Here is a 25,722-nt window from a genome sequence, read left to right as displayed (position 1 = left end):
TACTGAGATACTTTTCAAAGCTAATAATCCTCATGCACTTAAGTACAAATGCATTCATTCTTAAGTTTGTAAAAATGTTCAACTCATTTTCATTAAATCTTATACAATTATGACAATGCTTAGTATTATCAGAATCTTAATTAAATTTCTTTAGAGAGTCAGTATGTTATTTGACATAATAAAATCAGCTCTCAAGCCCTCTTGTGTTTTTCCTAAAGTAATAGAGTTTTTCAATTTACCTTTGATTTGTAAAAAGTTTAGGCTAATAAAAAAAGGTCCAGTGAGGAAATTATGAATAATTTATTAAATGTCTTTGATTAGCTTAGTCCTCATAACCTATCAATTGCTGTCTCTACATCTCTAGCTCATTTCCTTGGGAGGTAAAGCAATGTCATTAAAACTCCAGAAATAGAATCTACGTCAGAATGGTTGATTAATTTTTTGAAGTCCCTAGTCTTCACATTTTTAAGTTACTTTAACTCTTAATTGTCATAAATAAAACAGTGCAGGCAAAATTTAAGAGAGTATTCCTGATCAGTTTTCCTCCTCTTGGAAGATGTTATTATGGCCTTACAGAATTTGGCAATATAATATTGATGAAGTAATAGGAAATCACTCATATTGGAAATGGTCCAAAATTGAAGCTTTCAAAAGATGGAGTGTTACCTAAGATGTGGCATTGTAGGCTTCAGAGAATTCCCAAGAATGATATTCTTCAATGTAAAATGGAAACTCCAATTTAAAATGTGTGTAGTATAGGAGCTCTGTTTAATTAATATTGCAAATTAAATCTTTTTAATTATTATTTAAAATTTTAACTCAAACAGCAGGCCTACTTGGATTCAGGGATGGTAGTGGCAGCAGCAGTGTTTTTAAATCTTACTGAATCTTTTTCACCCCCCCCCCCCAGTTAAAAAAAAACATTTGCAAGGAATGACCTTATTTAAATCTTGATTCAAACAAATTGTGAAAAAAATCTTTTTAAAAGACAATCAGGGAAATCTGAACAGTGACAGGCTCCTTAATGCTATCAAGAAATTATTGTTAATTTTTTCAATGGAAAAATTATATTGTTTTCATATTTTTAAAAAGTCCTTGCAGAAATACATACAGAAATAGTTACAGATGAAATAATATGTTATCTGTCATTTGCCTCAGAATAATCTAGAAGAGGTGAGAGTTAGTGCGGGTTTAGATGAAAAGAACTGGCAATGTATTTATAGTTGTTGAAAGTTCATTATGGATATATCAGTATAAAATGTGTATATGAATTATACTGGTAGTCTTCTGAATATATTTGAATGTATAATAAAAGAACAGGTTATATCAAAATAAATGCTGGCCTAGATCAATGACTAAAAATTAAAACAAAAAATGGTAGCTAAGAAGCAAACAGGAGAAATAACATAAAATGGATTGTGAAAATATATGCAATTAAGGCAACAGAAATCTTAAAGAAGAGAAAGAGTAACAAAGGACAGATGGGATAAATATAAAAGAAACAGATAGTAGATTTAAACCAACTATATTGATAAATTACGTTAAATGTAAATGGTCTAGAAACTCCAAATAAAAAGCAGAAATTGCCCAAGTGGATTAAAAAAAGCAAGACTTAACTATTTGCTGTCTGGGGGAGGGGACAGTAATTTAAATATAAAGACATATATGGGTTAGAAGTAAAGGGATAGAAACAGACATACCATGCAAACACTACTCATATGAAAACTGGAGTGGTTTTGTTAATATTAGACAAAGAAGGCTGCAAAGGGGCCAGTTCATCAAGACAACATAATAATCTTAAATGTATATTTCTGTAATAGTAGGGCTTCAAAAAATGCATAAAGCAAAAACTGAATCCACAATTAATTGGAGAGTTTTTCACTACTCTCTCTCAGTAATTGATAGAACAAATAGATAAAAATAGTAAAGACACAGAAGACTTGAACAATACTGTCAACCAACTGGACATTTACAGGACATTCCACCCAACAACAGCAGAATCCATAGTTTTTTCAAATGAATATAGAACATTACTAAGATCTACAGTATTCTGGGCTATAAGACAAGTCTGGAAAATATCCTGTAATTGAATTCATGCAAAGTACATTCTCTGACCACAATAAAATTAACTTAGAAATCAGTAAAAAAAAAAAAAAAAAAGGCTTTTGCAAAAATTCCCAAATATTTGGAAATTAAACAAGCACACTTCCAAGTAATCCATGGTATAAAGAAGAAATCAAAAGATAAATTAGGAAATATTTTGAACCCAGTGAAAATATATAAAAAATGTTGTGTTGCAGCATAAAGCAATGCTCAGGACAAATGTATAGTTTAAAATAATTATATTAGAAAATAAGAAAAGTCTAAAATCATCAATGATCTAAACTTCCAATTATGAAGCTAGAAAATGAATAACTAATAAAACCCAAAGTAGAAGAAAAGAAATAATACAGAGCAGAAATCAATAAAATAGAAAATGGGAACTCAGTAAATAAAGTAAGTGAAATTGAAAGCTATTTTTTAAGAGGTCAGTAAAGTTGACTAAGTTATGCCTAGACTCATCAAGGGGGAAAAAAGAGAGAGAAGACGTCATAACTCACCACTATTAGAATTAAGAGAGAGGACTTAGATGAAATGAACAAAATTTTTTTTTTGAGGAAGATTAGCCCTGAGCTTACATCTGCTGCCAATCCTCTTTTTGCTGAGGAAGACTAACCCTGAGCTAACATCCGGGCCCATCTTCCTCTACTTTATATGTGGGGATGCCTGCCACAGCGTGGCCTGACAAGCGGTGTATAGGTCCACACCTGGGATCCAAACCAGAGAACCCTGGGCCACTGAAGCAAACATGTGAACCTAATGACTGCGCCACCAGGCTAGCTCCCAGCAAAATTTTTGAAGACACAAATTTCCAAAACTGACACATAAAAAATAGAAAACCTAAGTCTTCTTATATCTATTTTTAAAATCAAGTTTATAATTGATAACCTCCCCAAAAAGAGAACCCCAGACCCAGATAGCTTTATTGGTGAATAACAGATATTTAAGGAAGAAATAATACTAATCCTACATAAACTCTTTTAGAAAATAGCTGGGGGAGGTGGGAAGAACAACTTCCCAACTCATAAGGCTGATATCATCTTGGTACCAAAACCATACAAAAACTACAAGAAGGGAAAAATTACAGACCAACATCCCAATATTCCTTATATGTATAAACATAGAAATTCTCAAATTGAATCTAGTAATATAAAGGAATGCAAGGGTGATTTAACATTTGAAACCAATTGATATAATTCATCATATGTAAAGAATAAAGGATACCATCTCAATAAATGCAGAAAAAAGAATTTGACAAAGTTCGACATCCATTTATGATAAAAACTCTCAGAAGGCTAGGATTGGAGGGAAATGTCCTCAACCTTTTAAAGGACATTTGTGAAAAACCTACTACCAGATTCATACTTAATGGTGAAAAACTGAATATTTCCCTCTAAGATTAGTAACAATGTAAACATGTCCAGTTTACCACTTCTGTGCAACATTTTACTGGAGGTCCTAGCCAGTGTAATAAGGCGAGACAAGGCATACAGGTTGGAAAGGAAGATGTACTCTATTTTCAGTTGATGTTATTTTTACATAAAAGCTACCAGAACAGGGGCCAGCCCCAGGGCCTAGTGGTTAAGTTTGGCACACCCTGCTTCAGTGGCCCAGGTCCAGTTCCTGGGTGCAGACCTACACTGCTCGTTGGCAGCCATGCTGTGGCAGTGACCCACACACAGAATAGAGGAAGATTGGCATGGATGTTAGCTCAGGGCAAATGTTCCTCAAGCAAAAAGAGGAAGATTGGCAACAAATGTTAGCTCATGGGGAATCCTCCTCAGCAAAAAAAAAAAAAAACTACTAGAACAAATAAGTGAAGTTATCAAGATCTCAGAAAAGTGTCAATGTACAAAAATAGATTTTATTTATTAACAACTGGCAAATGAAATGGTTTTAAAGCAAGGCTAATTATACTAGCATCAAAACATATAAATTCTTAAAGATAAATTTAACAAGAAATATCAAGATCACTACACTGAACATTACAAAATATTGCTGAATAAAATTGAAGAACTAACTAGAGAAATATACCAGGCTCTTGAATTAGAAGACTCAATGTTGTTGAGATATCAGTCTTCTCCAAATTGATTTATACATTCAAATAATCCCAATTAAAATCCTAACAGGCTATTCTGTAAAAAATGGCAAGTTCATTCTAAGATTTATTTGGAAATGCAAAAGAACTGGAGTGAACAAAGCATTTTTGAAAAAGGACAAGAGGATTTGGCTTAAACGATTTCAAAACTTACTATAAAGTTACAGTAATCAAGACAACAGAGAATTGGTAGAACAGATGTATACATGAATGAAACAGAATAGAGTCCGGAAATAGATCCATACATGTATGGCCAATCGATTTTCCACAAAGATAGAAAGTTAATTCAGTGAGGAAAGGATACTCTTTTCAACAAATAGTGCTAGAACAGTTGTCTGTCAGTATCAGGGGGAAATGGACCTCAATCCTTACCTCACACCATAAACAAAAAATAATTTAAAATGGATCATAGACCTAAATTTAAAAGCTAAAATCATAAAACTTGTATAAGAAGACATAGGAGGAAATCTTTGTGACTTCAGAGGAGGCAGATAATTTTTAGATAGGATTCAAAAAGCACAAACAAGAAAAGAAAAAGATGATATATTGGAGTTCATCAAAATTAAAACAGTGTGATAACACAGCACACCCACCAGAATAGCTAAAAGGAAAAGATGGACACTACTAAGTGTTGGTGAGGTTGTGAAGCATGCTGCTGGTGGGAGTGTAAATTGGTACAAACACTTTGGAAATCATTTTGGAAGTTTCTTATAAAGTTTATCGTAATTTTCTGTGCAATCCAGTAATTTAACTACTACATATTCACTCAAGTGAAATAAAACATGCCCAACAAAGGTTTATATGCTCTTGTTCATATCAGCCTTATTTGTAATTGACAAAACTGAAAACTACCCCAAATGTTACTTCAATAAGTGAATGGATAAACATATTATGGTACATCTGTACAGTTAAATACCATCCAGATATAATCAAAATGAATGACTGCTATGTCCAGTAACCTGGTAGAATTTCAAAACATTATGCTAGGCAGAAGAATCTAGACACAAAACAATATGTACTATATAGTTGTCTTTATATGAAATTCTCGAAAAGCAAAACTAGTCTCTAGTGACCAAAAGCAGATAAGTTATTCACTGGGACTGGACATGAGGGAACTTTGTGGAGCTATGGAAATGCTCAGTATCTGCTTTGTGGTGATGGTGGTTACACCGGTCTATACATTCTCAAAACTCATTGATTTACACACTTAAAATGAGTGTACGTTATGTATGTTATACATCAATAGGTGATTGAATTCCTGGATTACTTGGCTTCTAAGAGTTGCCCTAACATACAAAACTGTATTTTTCTAGCTGTTTTCAAAGGGCAGAATAATTCTACATTTAGTAAGCAGCATTTGGTGACACCATTAGCCACTGCAAGATTCTCCTGATACTGTTATTAAAAGCCAAATTCTGAAAAGCTTTATCAGTTTACCTGTGACAGTCAATCAGTAGTCAAACTGATATGTTTATCAAGTCTTCCAGCCACTCTTTACTTTTTTCAAATTAAACTTTTTACTTTTAAATAATTCTAGATTTACATATAGTTTTAAGAAATAATAGAAAGAGATCCCATGTACTCTTTGCCCAGTTTCCCTCAATGATAACATCTTGCATGTGACTATACCACAGTATCACAACCTGGATACTGACATTGTTGCAGTCCACCGATCTTATTTAGACTTCCCCAGTTTGTGTTCTATCACACGTGTGTGTGCTGTCACATGTGTAGGTTTGTGTATCCACCAGCACAGTCAAGATACGATGCCATCACCACAAGGATCCCTGGTATTGCTCTGTTATAACCACACCCACTTTCCTCCTGCTCCCCTCCCCCTAAACCTCTCCACCCCTGTCCTCAACCGCTGACAGCCACTAATATGTTTTCCTTTTCAATAATTTCATCATTTCAAGAATGTTTAATAAATGGATTGTACAGTGGGTAACCTTTGGGGATTGGCTTTTTTCTCAGCGTAATTCCCTGGAGATTCATGGTGACGTAACAATGGTTTGTTCCTTTTTACCGCTGACTAGTATTGCGTGGTACTGGATGTACCATTGTTTGTTTAACTGTTCACCCATTGAAGGCCATCTGGGTTGTTTGCAGTTTTAACTTCTAGAAAGTTATTTTCAAATAGCTTGATTTCATCATTACATGACAAAACTTCTAACAACTAAATTATGTTTCCCTCCAAAATTTAAGCACTTTAGAGAATTCCCAAATTTTGCAATATTACCTCTTTGTATACTGTCTGAAGTACTTTCAGATCTTTTTCCTGAGTCTGTTTAACCATAAGGACGTTTGCTTGAGGAAGTTCTATCTTTTCAAGTACAGTGGAGTTTCACTTATGTAGCACCGAGGTCTATCTTGGGTTAGATTTGCTCACAACTGAGAACCTGCCTTTTGATGGACATTTTATAGTTTGCAGGTAATGATAAATGCAATCAGCATCCTGCGTAGCTTCTAATTAGAGTCCAGGGGAAAATGCATCCAGTAGCATTTAGGAGAAAGGGACAGAACACCATTTTATCGTGGAAAAGGGCGATTCCTCGGGCACCGCCCGTCAGTTAGATATTCACCTTAAGAGCACCTTACAATTTGTTGGGCAAAGGTTTGGTTCTGTCACAGCCTTCATTCCCTTTGCAAGCAGACTGAGAGCTTTTGGTCTAATTTTTCAGCTTCAGAGGTTCCAGGCAAGATCAGACAAGTCAATTCTGAAATGTAAATTTGTCAGCAGTCTTTTTCTTAATTTTTAGTTTGTGAAATCTCATTCTCAGGAGCCCTTGTGAAACTGTATTATACATTCATCTACTGATTGGTTTTGTGATTTTTAAATCCTCTCTTCTGCCGTAGCTAAGATTTTGTCACTGTAAGCTTTCTCATACAGCAGTCAGCATTAGAAAGAAGGCTGTAAAAATTGCAGGAAAGCTGCTATTACTGAGGCAAGTGTTTAATGAATACACTAGACTTTAATTGTCTCTTGCTGGTTTGTCCAGTTACCTGTGGAACTAGGCAGATTCTGTGCACAGCTTTCTGCTGTCTGCCTGTGTCTCCAAAACAACCATTCAGCTATCTTTCCTTTTTCCGTTCAGCAAACAGTGGAGAAAGGGCCAGGAAACTCCTCTTTCTCTGTCATTTGTCTAAGACCTTGCCTCTGACTTGCCCGCTCAGATCCAGTTTCCTCGGTGCCTGAGTTACTGAGGAGGTGCCACCCCCCAACGTCCTTCACTCCCTTTGCCTTTTAATGAGCAGGTTATTTATGCGGAATGGATTTTCAAAGAGAGCTCTCAGCGGTATTTACAACTTCTTCAAAGCTTTTTTTTTAAAAGCATGTTGCAGTCGATCAGATTTTAAATACAGTTGTTTCAGACCCAATAGCCTATGGGAGTGGAGACGCTGAAAAGAAAAACAAATCCAAGGCATTAAGAACCTGAGAGAGTATAACGTGGGTGGCTGCTGCTGCCTGGAAAGACTCATCCTTTATCCGTCTTCACGATACACCCAGAATCCCTCTTCTCCTGTCCCTTCTCCTGCTTGCGCCCTGGTCTCGGCCACTGTTGTCTTGCCCCTGGATTACTACAGAAGCCTCCTGCCCGGCTCCCTGCTTCAGCCCTGGCCCCCGCACTCTCCCCACCACCGTGTTCTCCACAAAACAGCCACAGTGACCCTTTAAAACTGGAAGCCAGATCACACTGCTCTTCCATTCACTCTGCAATGGCTTCCCACGTCACTTAGAATAAAAACCGCACCCTAGAAAGTGCTGCACCCTCTGAGCACCCCGACACACACCTCTCTGAGCTGCCCTCCCAACGCTGTCTCCCTCGCTCCCTCCACTGCAGCCTCAGTTCTGGCTGTTCTTGCAGAGGCGGAGCCGGCTTCTATCTTTGGCTTTCCTACCTGCCTGGACAGCTGTCCCTTCAGAGACCTGCAGGGAGCACCCTCTTGCTTCTCTGCTCCCTCATCACCTGAGCATCGGGCGCTTAGTTGAGAGCCCTGTAAGGTAACAAACTATGCACCCAACTCCTGCACTACTCACTCTGCTTTAATTTTCTTTTTAGTATTTATAATACTATGTTGACATTTAATGTCTAAATATACACATTTAACGTTTTATATGGTTATCTGTTAGTTTTCTGTGTGCCCATCTAGAATGTAAGCTCCAGGAGAGAAGTGACCTTTTCTGTTAGTGCTGTGACACCATAGACTAGAACAGTGCCTGGAGCCTCGAGGTCCTGTAGTAAATATTTCTTGGGTAAATTAGTTAATTATCCAATCTGTATCACCTTTATTTTATCTTGCATTACCACAAGTGGCAGAATAAGCTAAGAGCAGAGGAATCAGGGAATACTAAAGCTATTTAATAAGCGTTACATTAGTTTGGTAAATAAATTGGTTTTGACAGATTATTATTATTATTAATCTAACAGTTTCTGAGAATGAATGTTAAACTCTATCATTATGATTATGAAGTTGTCAGTTTTTCTTTGACATCCTGCAGTGTTGCCTTCCATAGCTTGAAGTATATTCAATCAGGCATTTACAAGATTAGAACTATTATATTTTTGTGATGAAATGAACCCTTTATTATTAAGTACCCTTAATCCTTAATAACTATCTTTGCCTTAAAATCCATTATGTCTATTATTGTGTAGTTTCACCAGTTTTCTTTTTGTTAATATTTGTTTTTTATATCTTTTTTCTTCATAAATATTGCAACTGTCTGCATCCATATGTTTATGTGTCTTCTCAAGAGCATATATGGTGTTTTTTCCCACCATTCTAACCAGCTGTCTCTTCAAGTCACAGCTTGTTTACATTTATGCACATTCACACTAGTTTTTTGTTCATAATTTCTTGTTTCATCTTTTTCTATTTTCTGAGCTCATGTTCATAGATATATGAATATGTAAGAAGAAATATACATATTCTGTATCCTTAGAAGCTTTTCTGCAAGAGTATTCGTAGTAGAGTCTCCCAAGCTTTATCTGAAAATTTACTTTATTTTTCTGTCACTCTTAAATCATGGCAACCTAGACATAGAAATCTAGACTGATGCTTCTTTTGTCCCCGTACTTTCAAAGTATTATTCCAGGGTCTTCTGAACAGTCTGCCACCAGGGGGATTCTTTCCTTTTGAAGTGGTCTTTGCCGTCTTTGGATGCTTTAAGCTCTGGTCCTTTTCTTTAGGATTCTGTAGTTTCACAGTGACATCCCTTGATGCAAATTTAATTTTATTTATCCTGCTAAGGAATAAATGTTCTTTCTAAATATGGAGAGTGTTGTTTTTCATCAGTTATGAAAAACTCCCAGACACTGTGTCTTCTAATATTGTCCCTCCTCAAGCTCTCCGGCTTCTGTCTTTCTGGCGTTCCAGTGACGTGCCTGTTGACCTCTGCCCTCTCTGTCTCTTACGTCATCTTTCTTAGTGCCATGTTCTGGGGAATTTTCTCAGATCCTTCCTCCAGTTCTCTAAGTTTCTTACGAGGTCTAATCTGCTGATTAGCACATCTATGAAGGGTTTTTTTCTATGACTATATATATTTTTTTGATGTTATATTTGATTCTTTTTCAAATCTGAATATTTTTATAGTGTTTTATTTTTGCATATTTTAGATATCTCATTTAAAGATTTTATTTTTTATTTTTTTTTCCTCTTTCTCCCCCCAAGCTCCCCAGTACATAGTTGTATATTCTTCGTTGTGGGTCTTTCTAGTTGTGGTATGTGGGACACTGCCTCAGCGTGGTTTGATGAGCAGTGCCATGTCCGCGTCCAGGATTCGAACCAACGAAACACTGGGCCGCCTGCAGCAGAGCGCGCGAACTTAACCACTCGGCCACGGGGCCAGCCCCTTTAGATATCTCATTTAAATCATTGAATCATGCTTAATTTTTTGCTTCTAGGTGATAGTTTGACAGTCTAAAGTTTTTGCAACTCTGATTCTGCTGTTTGTTGTTGTCTGCTGTTATCATCTACTGGCAATTGATCACAGTAGATTGTTTCCTTATGTGTTCTGTGTGATTGTAACGTAAGTTCATTTTCAGCACAGTTTTATCTGTGGCAGCCCTGTATAGCCTGAGTTAAGAGCTTGTCGTTGCAGAGATGTTTTTGCATTTGCTTCTGTTAGATACTGCAGGACTGTCACCAGCCTGCAGGCTGGTCCCGTAAAAGGGCACCTAGAGTGGTTGCCCTGTGCCCTGTACTTTAGGTGGGGGCCCGTGGGGTGGCTGTACATTACTCCTCTTTTCCAAATGTTATTACAAATAAATTTAGAAATTTCTGTCTTCCTAGTATCCCAGGGGGCCCATGGAAGATAACGACAGTGAGGCCTCTTTTCATCTGTAATGATCTTGGTTAACTCCACACTGGTTGAGTTGCCCTTCTACTAGGTTAACTGTCCTAGGACATATTTTTGTGTTAACGCCTCTAATTGGACATTCCTAGGTTATTCATCATACACTAAGAAACCTCAATCAGATATGATATTTGGCCTATGGATATAAATGCTCAAGATAGTTATATATAGTTATATATATATGTGTGTATATATATTCACAAGACATACATACACACAAGCACATAATATATAGTGTTTCAACCTCAGTTTACACCAAAACAGACACGTTTTCTCGTGTCTCTCTGCCACTGGGTGGATTTTTCTTTTCATACACCTTATCATCAGGTACACTATCCTTGTGCGTACATAAAAATCCAGGCTCCTACAAGACTATATGAACTGGCCCTTAAGTACTTCTCTGGCCTCATCTGCTACCACTGCATTTCTCTTACTTCCATGCATCAGTCGACTTAGTCTTCTTTCTGTTTCTCAAATATGTCAAGATTGAGAGACCCTGCTGTTTTGCAGCAACAGAATATCGCTGTTCCCTCTCAAAGAATGTCCTTCCACTGTTGTCGCATAGATCTAGCCCCTTTTTGTCATTCAGACCTTACTTCTCGGCTGCCGGAGCCAAGATGGAGGAGTATGCATGGGAGCCATGCCCCTGGCAAATTGTGGATGACTGTGGGGGGGGCCTTTACGATAGGTACTATAGGTGGTGGTATCTTTCAAGCAATCAAAGGCTTTCGCAATTCTCCAGTGGGAGTAAACCACAGACTGCACACGAGTTTGACAGCTGCTAAAACCAGGGCTCCGCAGCTGGGAGGGAGCTTTGCAGTTTGGGGAGCTTTCCATGATTGACTCCAGTATGGTTCAGGTCAGAGGGAAGGAAGACCCCCTGGAACTCCATCACAAGTGGTGCCTTAACAGGAGCCATCCTGGCCAGGAGAAATGGACCAGTGGCCATGGTCGGGTCAGCCACGATGGGTGGCATTCTCCTAGCTTTAACTGAAGGAGCTGGTATCTTGTTGACAAGATTTGCCTCTGCACAATTTCCCAGTGGTCCTCAGTTTGCTGAAAACCCCTCCCGGTTGCCTTCAGCCCAATTACCGTCCTCACCTTTTGGAGACTACCAACAATATCAATAGGACTTCTTTCCCAGGACTTCTTCAACAGAATGAGCTGCAGTTCAAGAAAGGATTTCAGAAGATCGAGTTACAGTCTGTTTTTAAAACCATAGGTGGGACAGCTGTCGCCCAACAGGATATGAAGGGACATTTAGCACATTTTTCTATTTAAAGGAACATGGAAGGGGGGTGTTAAGAGATAATACATTTATTTATTCACACTTGGATTGCATTTGTAAGCAAGGTAAGTGTCTTATATCTTTAAAGGAAATATAATAAGTGCTTAGGAGATAACAGGACCACAGGGCAGACAACAGGGAAAGATGCATGTCATTCCTTGAGGACCTCACTGCCTGAATTTGCGTGTTCTGTTAGTCAGACAACAAAAACTCCTGGAACTTGCGCTTTCTTTTAAGATAAGTTGCAGAGTTCTACTTTTCATCCTCACACACTTTAAATAATGCTTTGAAATAATAATAATAATGCTTTAAATGAGTGCTTTGAAAATGGCACGTTTTGTAGTTAGACTCCCCCCTCACTCAAGGGAGCTCGTGTATGAGAAGAACTGTGCCGAGTCCACACGGATCCTTCCGTAGTGCATACTTTCTGGATTGACAGCTAGGGCGGAACACGCACTCTTCACTTTGGAAGTAAAATACCCTGTGTCTTGGTTTAAGGATGTCAGATACAAAACTCTCTGTACCTTTGAGGCCACTGTGTCTTCGTTCTTCACCATCGGAGCCGTCAGCAGACACAAGTTCCTTCCGGTAGACCCATGTCTACATGAGAAGAATTCACAGAGGGTGGCGGAGCACTGGAGGTTTGATGTTTACTGGGTGCTTGAATAAAATGTTTAAAAAAAAACACAATCGTACTTCTCTGCAAGACCTGGCTACATAGGGCTCAGTGTAAAAGGAACGTGCAAGGCCTCTTATTAAAAGTTTCAGGAAGTGACAGCAGAGCATTAAACCATGTGTCAGCTCTTCTAAGTGTGGGGTTCTGTGCAGTCATACGTGTCACATCCTCATGAAGCTGGCTCTCCTTTCCCTGACTAGCTAGTCAAATGCCTGATTCCACTTAATTTTTCTCTGTCTTATCACTCTGGTATTTTTTTCTTCATGTCAACTACCACTACCTGAAATTATTTATTTGCTTCCTTATTTACTAGCTATCTTCAACTGCTAGAATATAAACTGTGCAGACAGAAACTTCTGTATTGTTCACTGCTCTAGCACCTAGAATGGTACCTAGCTCAAAAAATATTTTGTTTCAATGGGTAAATAATTTAGTCCATTATTTCCAGTGTTACAAATAGCAACCTATTTTAAGGCCAAAGATATGTCAGAATAACTTAACACTATCCCTAAAGCCAGAAAATCTCAAACAACATATGTATTTAATAGATTTAAAAGTAAACCCAAAATCAGAGTTTTAAAAGATTAGCTTGGAAGTAAGAAAAATAGTCTTCCCATTCAGATGCTTAAAGATGGATTCTGGGACCAAAAGAAAAAAATGACCTTAAATGTTTATAGTTTTGTTCATTCTATTACAAAATGATATTTGGTGATGTTTATTAGAAAAAATATATTAGCGTAATCTAGGTTTCCAAGAATTTATGAAGACAGATTTTGCTTATTTTTTTGAATACCAATTTTATTTTATTCTCAGTGTTCAAGTAAAGCTCAAACTGTCATATGGACTTAAGCAGGTTTTATTACCTTGAAAAAGTCAGTGATATTGATATTTATCATTAACATATTCTCTTGCCACTGGGTTTCACATACCCTTGATCCAAGGACAGGTCATCCACTATGGTCAGATAACTTAGTGCTAAGTCTCATAAAGAAATGCATTTGAATTCATTTCAGTGTGGTTTCCCTATACTTCTATTTTTTACAACTTCATCAAAAAGTACTTTAAAGTATTTTTTATGAATGTGTAAATTCTCTGGCCTAAAATTACTTTAAATCATTTCTGATTTGTTGTTTGATTAATCTACATTTTTAACTAAGCTTTTGTTAACTGATAGCACTTGAGAAATAGATTAATAACAGCAGCAATGCTACTGATTAAAAATGTGGCAGTCCATTGCCCGCTCTATTTCTTATTGCATTTTCTTTTCAAATTTACGATGTAAAGCTTACATCAGTTTTAAAATGCTGCTCTAGCTGTTTAGAATTTTACAATGATGTAACAGGCCAAGTATAGGGGCTTTAATGAAATACTTGCTATTATACCTATGACAGCTCTTATACCTGTGACAGTTAATATTGCCTCAGGCCTGTGAAATGCAAAGCCATCTTCTGATCATGATCTTGGAGTTTTATCTGTGTAACCTAGTACTTACCATTTTTTTAAATTGTTTATTTTTTTTTTTAATTGAACATCCATTGCTTTGATACAGTCATTGTTACCTCTTTGAATTAACAGGCTTTAACAATAAAGAATTTTCTTTCTGTTTGTTACTCAGCTCTTTATATTTCCTAAAGGTGTAGTTTTGTTGAAATAACCTATCAATGGGTCTTCTGGCTAGTTGTGTTCAATGAATAAATGATAGAATGTTCTAGTTGTAAGTGCCCTTAAAGATGATTGAGTCTAATGGCTGTGCACTTCTCCAGCCATTCTTCCACCACACCTTGTCCTGGCAGACATTACTAACTGATTGCCGTCTCCTTTCCTAATGGGTTTCCAAGCAGCCTGAGAATCTTCCTCAACACAATATTGATTTTGTACAAACTAGTAAGTCCTAGATTCTTGTCCTGTCCTCTCATTATACAGATGAGGAAACCAAATCCCAGACATTTTAAATGATTTGCTAAAGCTTACAAGACCAATTAATTAATGGCTGAGCTGGGACAAGAAAATAAGTCAGCTGACTCCCAATTAAATCCTCTTGCTCCCAGCACTGGTACCTTTGGTGAATTTTTCTGCTCTAGTAATCTTTTTATTCAGCTGCCTTTTAAATAATCTTAAAATGGACTATTACCAATTTTGAATCTTATCTTTGTGCCAGGGGAAATTAGGCTAGGCCACAAAGTTGGCCCTCTCAAGTAGATTGTCATCATCTCTGGGGGAGCTTCTCTGTTTGTTTCTGACTCTGCTACCCACGGCAGCCCCAGTTCGTCCAAGCCTGCCCCCCTTGGAAATAGCCCTGCGAAATCTTACTCAGCATACTTTGCATTCCAATTTATACCATTCCCAGAAGAGATTTTAGCCACGAATATTTCTTCTGTTTACAAATTTCATTCAAAGCATGTCAGTACCAACTACCTTTCTGCAAAAATGCCAAGGATTTGAAGATGGATGCCTGGGTAGGGAAGCTCAATGGCAGTTTTAGAGTTGCCCTGATTTTTGTCATGTCCTAAGAAGATTGGAATAGGTCCAACTAAATATTACAATAAATACTGTATATAAGTTTTCTCAGCAAGGATCTGTTTTTCATGGAACCACAGAAAAAGCTGGGCATCAATCTTCATTATGTATTTTGTATATATCAGCTGCTCCACTGCAGATTGGGAACAAATTCATACTCTAAGGATTCTGACAGTTTACAAATTATGCTGTTATAAATTTGATTCTCTCTGGACCAATGAGCTGAAAGTTCTACCAAGTTTCTTTCTGAGTCATGTGAACTCATGATTCAACCAACCCGCCTCAGTTGTCAGACTTGAGTGCTGTGAAGATATTATCTGTCTTGGTCTCTGAGCATGTTTTTGTATAACAGGCCTTACTTTAAAATCACTCAGTTGCTGCATTTCACTGAGATGCATTTTCCACCTTTTGAATTGCTATTAGTTGTACAGACCAATTTGTAGCCTTGATTTTTCCAATCTTTTTGACCCAGCTGCTAGCTAAACTTCAGATTTTTTTTGAGCTGTCATACTTGTTTCCTTTCTTTGGTTTACTCTGCCAGCGGCAGTGGAAGTGAAGCTTATTTTTACTGTAATTTTAGAGATGACTCTGGATCAGTCCCTATAAAAGTGTACCGTGGGGGTGCTAATGTTCAAAATTAAAGAACGTTAATTTTCTTGAATTTTGAAATCAAAATGAAATTAAAGTTAATTTTGAAATTTAAAAACATCATTGCAATTCTCCAGGTGGTTGTGCCTTTCCTGAGGTGGGAATGGGGAGTAGGGATGGTGCGATTGCATATAATTTGAAGACAGGCAGTACCTTTGTTTCATTACCCTGATTTATTTTGGGGACCATTTATAAAGTATTTTAAGCTTCATTTAGTGCTAAAGGAGTATGAGAGGTTTTTATGGTTATACAGAGGTGTTATGGGAAATGTACTGAGAGCTCAGGAAAGCCCAGAATGGAGCTGATGTATCTCGTGAGTCTCTCCTCTGCCTTCACGCTAGCCTGGGGTGGGGGGTCCTGGGAGGTGTATGTATGTGCCTTGCAAGGAGGCTGAACACAGAAGGCTGGAGGGTCTACGCAGGAGAGAAGCACCAGCTTTACAGTTAGAAGTTAAAGGACTCTTCTTATATATGATAGGGATGTTATAAATTTTTGATGAATCAAAAGTTGCTTGGGAATATAGATTTTGATTTACTATTAAGGTGTCACCTTTTGTTTTCAGTTTCTTCTTCAGGTTATGTAACAAATAACCCTAAACCTTTGCAGCTTCAAACAATAAACACTTATTGTGCCATACAGTTTCTATGGATCAGGAATCCAGAAACAACTTAGCTGAGACGTTCTGGTTCAGTGACACTCAGAGATTGCTGTCATTTGAAGGCTTGACTGCAGCTGGCCAGTCAATGCTGGTTGTCAGTCAGGCTGTATTTTCTCTTCCTGTGGCGCTCCCTATTAAGCTGCTTGAGTGTCCTCATGACATGGCAGCTGGTTTCCAGAGCGAGTGATGTGGGAGAGGCAGGCAGAAGTCATAATATCTTTTATTAACTAGCCTCAGAAGTCATGCTCCATCATTCCACAATAATAGTTACATAGGTTAACTATTCAGTGGGAGCTACACAAGGGCATGAGTACCATGAGGTGGGATCATTGAGGGACATCCTGCAGGCTGCCTCCCACAGCTCTGAATAAAAATCATGTTTGAGGTAGATTTTAATGAAAACGATAGCTTTTATATTCATATGGATGGGATGTGTAGGTTGACTCATGACTGGTTTTCAATGTTTGTGTATATCTGTGTTTACTGTAACTGGCCTATAACATGTATTCATTAACTTCTATTTTAAAGCACACTTGTATCTTGGACTATGATTAGATTATCTGATGGTATTTATCATTCTTACAGAATAAAAGCTACCAACATGAGACAACAAAAATTAGGGTTGCTGTTGTCTTCATCATCTTTGTGAAACCCACTGAAATATTAGCTCCTTTAGAAGAGATGGGTTATTGGATTAGCTCCTCGTTTTGTGTCAAATCACCACTTACAATATTTTTCACAATTGCTGTTGCTTATGAAAAGAGAAAACCATTTTCTGCTACAGAACCACAATATAAATGAGAAAATATTGAGCTGAAATGGGAAAATAACATTATAAATATAGCTCAGGAAATGCAAGTCAGAAATCCAAAATAAGTTCAGCATATGCTGAAAATGTTAGCATTTTCACTGTATTTAAAGATAATTATATTGTAAACATAATACAATTTTTACCATTGTTTCCCAGTTGAAAGGCTTAGGGATGCTTACTTTAAGTCACTAGAAGAGAGGTGTGTTGTTGTTTTGTTAGCATCAGAACTTATACAAATAATAAAATGAATAGTTTTCACTATTCATTACTTACTATTATTTACCCTAGGCAAGTTACCAAATAGCACTTTTTAGGTTATTATCTTTTAAGTTTTTTTAAGTGAGCAAACAAAGCACTCTTCTGCACTGATGTTGAGAGTAAAACAAGACATCTTTCTAAATGGAAATTTGTAGACATGTGTCAAGAGGCTTAATAATGTCCACACATTATAGGTAACGAGCAACCCTACTTCTAGAATTGTGTTATAAGGAGATAATTGGAGAGGAAGTCGAAGATATATATGTTCATGGCAGCAATAGTATTATTAAAAATATTGGAATAATAATCAGTAGGCAAACGACAAAATAAATGACACTGTGTTCTCATTACGTTAGCACACAGGCTAAACTGTTATAACTGAAAGACCAACCTCAACAGAGAAGTTTATTTCAATAAATTTCAGTATTTCAGAGGTACTAACCCTGTGGCTGTGCACCAGAAGATGATCAGGGAGCTAGGTCTCCACTCTCTTTCTCTGTTAATTTGAAGACTATACTCTTTACGTAGTTTCAGCCAACTCACCATCACCAAGACCTTGTGCCAGACTATGGAAATGGGGAAAAAGGAAAAAGAAGGCAAGCAGCTTTCCTTTAAGAAAATGACCTAGAAGTGAAATACCTTATTTCTGCTCACATTCTAATGGCCAAAACTTAATCACAGGGTCACACTCAGGTAAAGTTAGGACGTCAAGGGCTATACCCCGAATTGTGAGAGTGACTGAAATACGAAAGTGGCCATATATAACCTTGAAATATTATCTTAAGTGAAAGAAGCCACTTTTAAAAGGCCACATACAATATGATTCCATTTCTATAAAGTGTCCATAATAAGCAAATCCATAGACACAGAAAGTGGATTAGTGGTTGTCAGGGGCTAGGGGAAGGAAGGACTGGGAAGTGACTGCTAATGGGGATGGAGTTTCTTTTTGGAGTGATGAAAATGTTCTAAAATTAGATAGTGGTAGTGGTTGCACAACTCTGTGAATGTACTAAAAATGATGAATTTTATGGCATGAGAATTATATTTCAGTAAAGCTGTTATTAAAGAAAGAAATGTTCCAATGCAAAAAAGGACAACAAGGAAACTTTCCTTTCACAACCCTTGCATGGACAGAGGGGAAATGCCCTATCCCAGGAATTTAAAACCAGAAGTCAGCCCTTACATGGGCTTCAGCCTGAATTCATACCAGCTGTGTCTGTAAAAATCTCCAGCTGAAGATTTTTTCTAAAGTGGTTCCAGGTCTACAGCAGCCCCCAGGTGTCTAAAATTCCAGGAAAACGAGCAGTTCACAGTCCAAATCACAAAAAATACAAAGGTACTAGGGCACCATGAACAAAAATCAAGTCAATAAAACACAAGATAGCAGTAATGGCCCTGCAGAGATTTCAGGTGTGGGGTTTGTTAGACAAATATAGAATAACCATGGTTGATATATTTTAAAAATAAAAGAGGATTTTGAAAATACAAGCAAGGAGTAGCAGATTTTTTAAATAATTATCAAATTCTAGAAAAGAAATATATGATAAATTAAGTTTAAAATTTGGTTCTATAGATTTATCAGCAGATTTGACTTACAGTTAATGTACTGGAGGACAGATCTGAGCATGTTATCCTGAACAAAGTCTAAAGAAACACAAAGACAAAGAATATGAGAGATCAGGATATAAGAGAGGTTAGGATAAGAAGTTTGATATACTTCAAATCAGAGCTCTATAAGGAGAAAATAGAGGGAATGGGGAAGAGGCAGTATTTGAAGGTCTGATAACTGAAAATATTCTAGAATATCTGAATCCACAGCTTTAAGAAGCCCTAAGCGTCCCAAGCAGTATAAGTAAGACGATATCCACCCTAAACACATTGGTGTGAAATTGCTTAACAACAAAGAGAGGGAAAAAATCATAGAAGCAGATTAAAAGGGTGGAAGAAGAAATCATCTTCAAGGCAAGAGCAATTAGACCTACAGCTTATTTCTCAACAGCATCCAGAAGAGAAATGAATTATATCCTCAATATGCTGAGAGAAAATACACATCAATTTATAATTCTATACCCAGTGAAAATATCTTTCAAGAATGAGAGTAAAATTCTGTCAGTTGCTCAAAAGTTCTCTGAATCTCACAATGCAACAGAAAAGCTACTTTGTTCAAGTAGTTGTAACAGAGAGCATACTCAAAGGAAGTCTCTCTCTGAAAATGAAGAGAGAATTTTACAGAGGGAAAGAGACAAAAGTGGCCAAGCGCCAGCTGCAAGGTTGGTGGGTGTTGGTCAGACAGGTGTTGCAATCTTGCAGAAGTGAGTTTTTTCCTTGCAGTTTGGCTGTTGCAGGCCATTACCTCCTTTTCTAGGAGTTGTTGGCTCGAAGGAGGAATTTAGAGGGAGTGGGTTAGTTTCTCAGTACCAGAGAACAAGGGAGTAGGTGTAAGTTCAGAGCAGAAAGTGTTTACGGTTCTCCACAGTCCCTCCTCTTGAACAACGCACACAAGAGTCCCATACCTGCCAACCTGAATGGGCCCATTGAGACAAAAGGAAAGTTGTTAGAATGGGGGTCGATTTTAGGGTTAAAGTTTCTCTTTGCTTCTGTTCTGAGATAATGTTCTGAAATCATTTGTTTTGAAAGTATGTTGCTGCTTAGCTGAATGACCCTAAGAAATTACAGTAGTCCCCCCCATCCATGGTTTCAGTTACCTGTGATCAACTGTGGTCCAAAATGGTTTCAGTTTCCGTGGTTTCAGTTACCTGCAATCAACTGTGATCCAAAAATATTAAATGGAAAATTCTAGAAATAAACAATTCATAAGTTTTAAAGCGTGTGCTGTTCTGAGTAACGTGATAAAATCTCACACCACCCTGCTCCATCCTGTCCAGGACATGAATCATCCCTTTGTCTAGCCTGTCCATTCTGTGTACACTACCTGCCTGATAGTCACTTAGTAGTTGTCTTGGTTATCAGAACAACTGTCGTGGTATCACAGTACTTGTGTTCAAGTAACCCTTATTTTACTTCATAATGGTCCCAAAACGCAAGAGTGGTGATGCCGGCAATTCGGATATGCCAAAGAGAAGCCATAAAGTGCTTCCTCTAAGTGAAAAGGTGAAAGTTCTCGACTTAATAAGGAAAGAAAAAAAATCATATGCTGAGGTTGCTAAGATCTACAGTAACTTCTATTACCAGTATATTGTTAGAATTGTTCTATTTTATTATTAGTTATTGTTGTTAACCTCTTTCTGTGCCTAATTTATAAATTAAACTTTATCATAGGTATGCATGTACAGGAAGAAACAGTATATATAGGGTTCGGTACTATCCACGGTTTCAGGCATCCACTGGGGGTCTTGGAAGGGATCACCTGTGGCTAAGGGGGATACATTTAATGAGAGGGATTCCTACCAAGAGGCAGAGCAGGTGAATGAACAACCTTTGGAGGATTGTTCAAAGCCAAGACTGGGTTTCTGTCAGGAATATCCAGAAGCAGCAGCCCCAGCCCCCTCCACCCACAGCAGAGTCCATCCCAGAAGTCAGGACCATCTAGTCCACGCAGAAGATAGTTTGGTTGGCTTCACATCAGAAAGGTTCTGAGGGGACGTACATGCAGCAGTCATCTCTAAGGACTGTACACGAACCCCCAGTGGGATGCTAAGACGGAGGCAAAGTTGTCTTGGCTATTTAGGTCCTTACAATTCCCTGTGAATTTTAGAATTAGCTTGTCAATTACAAAAAGCCTACTGGGACTTTGATTGGGTTTGTGTTGACTCTACAGATCAATTTGGGAAAAATTGATATATTTAGCAATAAACCCATAAACACGGTATATCTCTGCATTATTTAGTCTAATATTTCTCTGCAATGTTTTGTAGTTTCTAGTGTACAGATCTTGCACATCTTCTGTCAAATTTATTCCTAAATATTTTATATTTTTGTTGCTATTTGTTAATGGAATTTTTCTTAATTTCCGGTGGTTTGTTTTAGTATGTAGAAATACAATATATTTTCATATACTGATCTCAAAAAAGGCAACCTTGCTAAATTCACTTATTTTAGTAACTTTTTTTGTTGTTGATTCCTTTGGATTTTCTACATACATAACCATGTTATTTGCCAACTGCAAAACTTTTAATAGACAATATAGTTGTATATCTTTATGACCCAAGGAAAGTGAAGGGTTTTTTTAAACCAGTTAAAGAAAATGCAGACCATAAAGGAAATTATAAATATATTTGACAAGTTAAATTTCATAATTTTGATTCATGAAAAGATAAAGAAGTTAAAAAAGAAGCCCCACACTGATAGAAGATATTTACAGTAAATCTACCTGGCAAAGGCTTAGTATCTAAATTGCGCTGCCCAGTAGGATAGCCACAGGCCACTGTGGCTTTGAGCACTTGAAATGTGGCTTGTCTCAATTGAGATGTACTGTAAATGTAAAATACACACCATATTTCAAAGACTTAGTACCAAAAAAAAAAAGAACGTACAATATCTTCTTAAGAATTTTTATATTGAAAACATGTTGAAATCAAAATATTTTCAGTTAAATTGAAATACATGACTAAAATTGATTTCATTTGTTTCCTTTCACTTTTTTAATGTGGCTGCTAGAAAATTTTTAATTATATATGTCTCACATAAAAGCAGATACTCAAATGGCCGATAAATATATGAAAAAGGGGCTCACACTCTTAATCAAGAAAGTGCCAATTTAAACTATAATAGAGTACCATCTTTATCTACCAGATTAGCAGATATTTAAAAAAAAAAACTGGCTGGGCTGCAGGGCACAGTCCTCTCCCGCCCACTGGTGCTGAGAATCTAAATTGGTACCGCTACTTAGGACACAGTTTGTGTTGTCTGTAAAGCTGACTGCACATACCTACCATCCAACACTTCCACTTCCCTATATTTAATAGAGGAACTCTTCTATACATGCACCAGGAGACATGTTAAAAATTGGTTCATAGCAGCATTATATGTAATTTTTAGAAACTGGAAATGAATGGCTAAACTGGTATATTCATACAAGTATATACAAAGTATATACCTTTTTCAGCTGAAAATGAACTGCAGCCAAGGCATCACTGTGAATGAATCCCAAAAGCACATTAAAGAATGAAGCAAGTCAGAAAAGAAAGCATACAATATTCCATTATATTAAATTCAAAATCAGGCACAAGCAAGCTACTGATTTTTTAGGAGTACGTGTATAAATAGTATCATAATAGAGAAAGACAAGGGCATAATTAACACAAAATTAACGATGGTGATTATCTGTGGGGCCAAGGGAGGGGATACAATCAGGAAGTGGCCCACAGACAGCTTCTAAAGTCTGATAATGATGTCATTCTTAACCTGGTTGGTGAGTAAATCGGTGATTATCTTATTGTTCTTTAAAGTGTACATAAATATTTTCTAAAACTCTTTGTATGATAAATTTTAACAAATTAACACAGGCTGTAAGACAACTATAATAGGAACCTAATTTTATTTGCACACACACACAAAAACTAGATTGTTAAATATGTATGGGAAAATAACTCTAAGTACACCAAAATCTTTATTTCATGATGATGGGATCCATGTGGATAAGTGGTTGGAGTTTGGAAATTGAGGGTGCAGGGCAGCTTTGAGCGTTGAGCTACTTTCTAATAGAGTCAGCATTCTGTTAATTGTGCTTATCAAAGATATAAGCAGGATTATATCACTAGAGACCTAAACAGGCAAGTTCGAGTATTTTTAGGGAAGTTTTAGATGGTTCCTAATTCTTTTGCACATGTAGAGAGTCATGATTAGTCATTTCAATGTGCATAAATCTCCTAGAAGTGGAATACTTTTTGTATATATACAGCAGCAAGTATGTTTAATAGAGTATTATTTGGGGTCAGCCCCGTGGCCAAGTGGTTAAGTTCGTGCGCTCCACTTCCCGCGGCCCAGGGTTTCACTGCTTCAGATCCTGGGTGCGGACATGGCACCACTCGTCAGGCCACGTTGAGGCGGCGTCCCACATGCCACACCTAGAAGGACCTACAACTAGAAATACACAACTATGTGCTGGGGGGACTTAGGGAGAAAAAAGCAGGAAAAAAAAATGAAGATCGGCAACACTTGTTAGCTCAGGTGCTAATCTTTACCCAAAAAAACAGAGTATTATTTTTATTACTATGTAATTGTTCTTAGGATACATTCTCATACTTGGGTCACATTTGTATGATGGAATTAATGGCATCACATGTATTATCTTAGTACCAGTAAAACTTGAACTGTGCATTTAGTAAATGATAATACCCCTCCTCCCTGGAAGGGTCCATGTCTAACAAATAGCAGTTTATCATCAATAAACGTGGTGTATTTGCCCTTTGGATTTTTAGATTATGAGGAATCATAAGCTGAGGCTCCTGAGTGTTTCCATTAACTTTGCATCATCATTTATTTATTTATTCACAGGCCACCTTCTCTTGTCTCTTGCTATTTATTCATTTTCATCCTAAAATGTATCATGTTTTGGGTTTTTTTTTAAAGATTTTATTTTTCCTTTTTCTCCCCAAAGCCCAAAGCCTCCCAGTACATAGTTGTATATTTTTAGTTGTGGGTCCTTCTAGTTGTGGCATGTGGGATGCCCCCTCAGCATGGCTTGATGAGTGGTGCCATGTCCGCGCCCAGGATCCAAACCAGCGAAACCCTGGGCTGCTGAAGCAGAGCACATGAACTTAACCACTCGGCCATGGGGCCAGCCCCTATCATAATGTTTTAAAAGACAGTGTTTACATTACTGAATAGAAATAAGAATAAGTTTATTCATGATTGCATGAAGAGAAAACTTGTTTCAATAAAGACTAAAGAGAATGCCAAGGAAGTATACCAAAATGTTACAAAAAGATTAACAAAAAGATTGTGACTGGGATAAATAAATAAAATGAGCTGAAGGAAAAAATAATGTCCTAGGAACCCAGATGATGTTATTTCCTTCTCCTTTAGGAAACAGATCATATCTACAAGGGAATGTTGTAATGTATAGAACTTTATAGAAGAAAAAATATTCCTTTTTGTCTTTGGGGCCCAGGCCTTCAGAATACATGCATTTTTATTAATAGCAACAATAACTGCTGTTGTTTTTGTAATAATAATTTCATGCTAAGCATTTTTTTTTAATTTTTCAGCAAGACTAGCCCTGAGCTAACATCTGCCAATCCTCCTCTTTTTGCTGAGGAAGACTGGCCCTGAGCTAACATCCATGCCCATCTTCCTCTATTTTATATGTGGGACGCCTGCCACAGCATGGCTTGCCAACTGGTGCCATGTCCACAGAATTCAAACCGGTGAACCCCAGGCCGCCAAAGTGGAACGTGCATACTTAACTGCTGCACCACTGGGCCGGCCCCCATGCTAAGCATTTTTAAATGAAGATAGTGAACCTCAGGTAGGTTAAATAACTAGCTTAAGGTCATTAGTGGAAGCTAGTAAGCAGTTAAGCCAGAATTCAAACCAAAGTCTGTTCCACTACAAAGCTTGTGCTGTTAACCTCTGTACAAACTGGCCATATACCCAACTCCATCTCCATTTCCTCTGTCGCTTTCAACCAGTTGAGTCACTTCTGATATATGGATCAGAGGCTGACCTTAACATCTAGGTTGATTACATTGTTTTACTACATTACAGGGCTCCAATTTTAATTTTTTTAAGGAAAAAAACATTTACAGAAAACTTAATTGTGACTATGATTTGATTCATTTAAAAATGTTGAAGCTCTTATAGGCACTACACCAAGAACAAAGGCAAATGGGACAAAAAAAGAGCTCAAAGTAGGCCATTTGCTGAAATCTTAAATTTGATCAGCACTTTCTTCCAGGGAAAATAGTCTTTGTACCTGTTACAGGAGAGAGGATTTAGATAAAGTATTTAACCCCTTGAGCTATCTCCCACGCTCCACACAGGGTACAGAAACACAAAGAATGATTCACTCACCAAGGTTGAGCCCAGATTTAATATTCTGTGTCTGAAGTTTCCCCAACTCCTAAAATTTTCTGACTCTGAGTTTTCTCTCTTGTGGTTAGGGCAGCCAGACTGATCTAACAGTCCCTGAAGACCCATTTCTGAATTTTGTGTTCTGTATATGCTAGTGTCTGCTTACAATGTGCATTTCAGACGCTTGGGGACCCCCCTTTTCCTTATGGGATAGAACTTTGAGACATACTATCAGCCCCAGGGACCCTTTTGGGAAAACTTCTACCCAAGATAAACACAAAATATTCTCAATAGGAGACTGCCCTTTACTTCATAATAAAAGTATAGCAAGCCTTTCTT

The 25,722-nt window shown here is 37.3% G+C and overlaps 1 protein-coding gene and 1 pseudogene across 1 annotated transcript in view; both read left to right on the top strand.

Moving 5' to 3' along the window:
* SLC2A13 (solute carrier family 2 member 13) overlaps positions 1-25,722 on the top strand; it is a 332,739-nt gene that overhangs the window by 274,169 nt on the left and 32,848 nt on the right. The gene's annotated exons all lie outside the window — the stretch shown is intronic.
* LOC138924678 (mitochondrial import inner membrane translocase subunit Tim17-A pseudogene) lies at positions 11,010-11,806 on the top strand (annotated as a pseudogene).

This window comes from Equus caballus, chromosome 6 (genome assembly GCF_041296265.1).
Source record: "Equus caballus isolate H_3958 breed thoroughbred chromosome 6, TB-T2T, whole genome shotgun sequence".
Taxonomy (NCBI): domain Eukaryota; kingdom Metazoa; phylum Chordata; class Mammalia; order Perissodactyla; family Equidae; genus Equus; species Equus caballus.
This window is presented reverse-complemented; position numbering and strand designations above follow the sequence as displayed.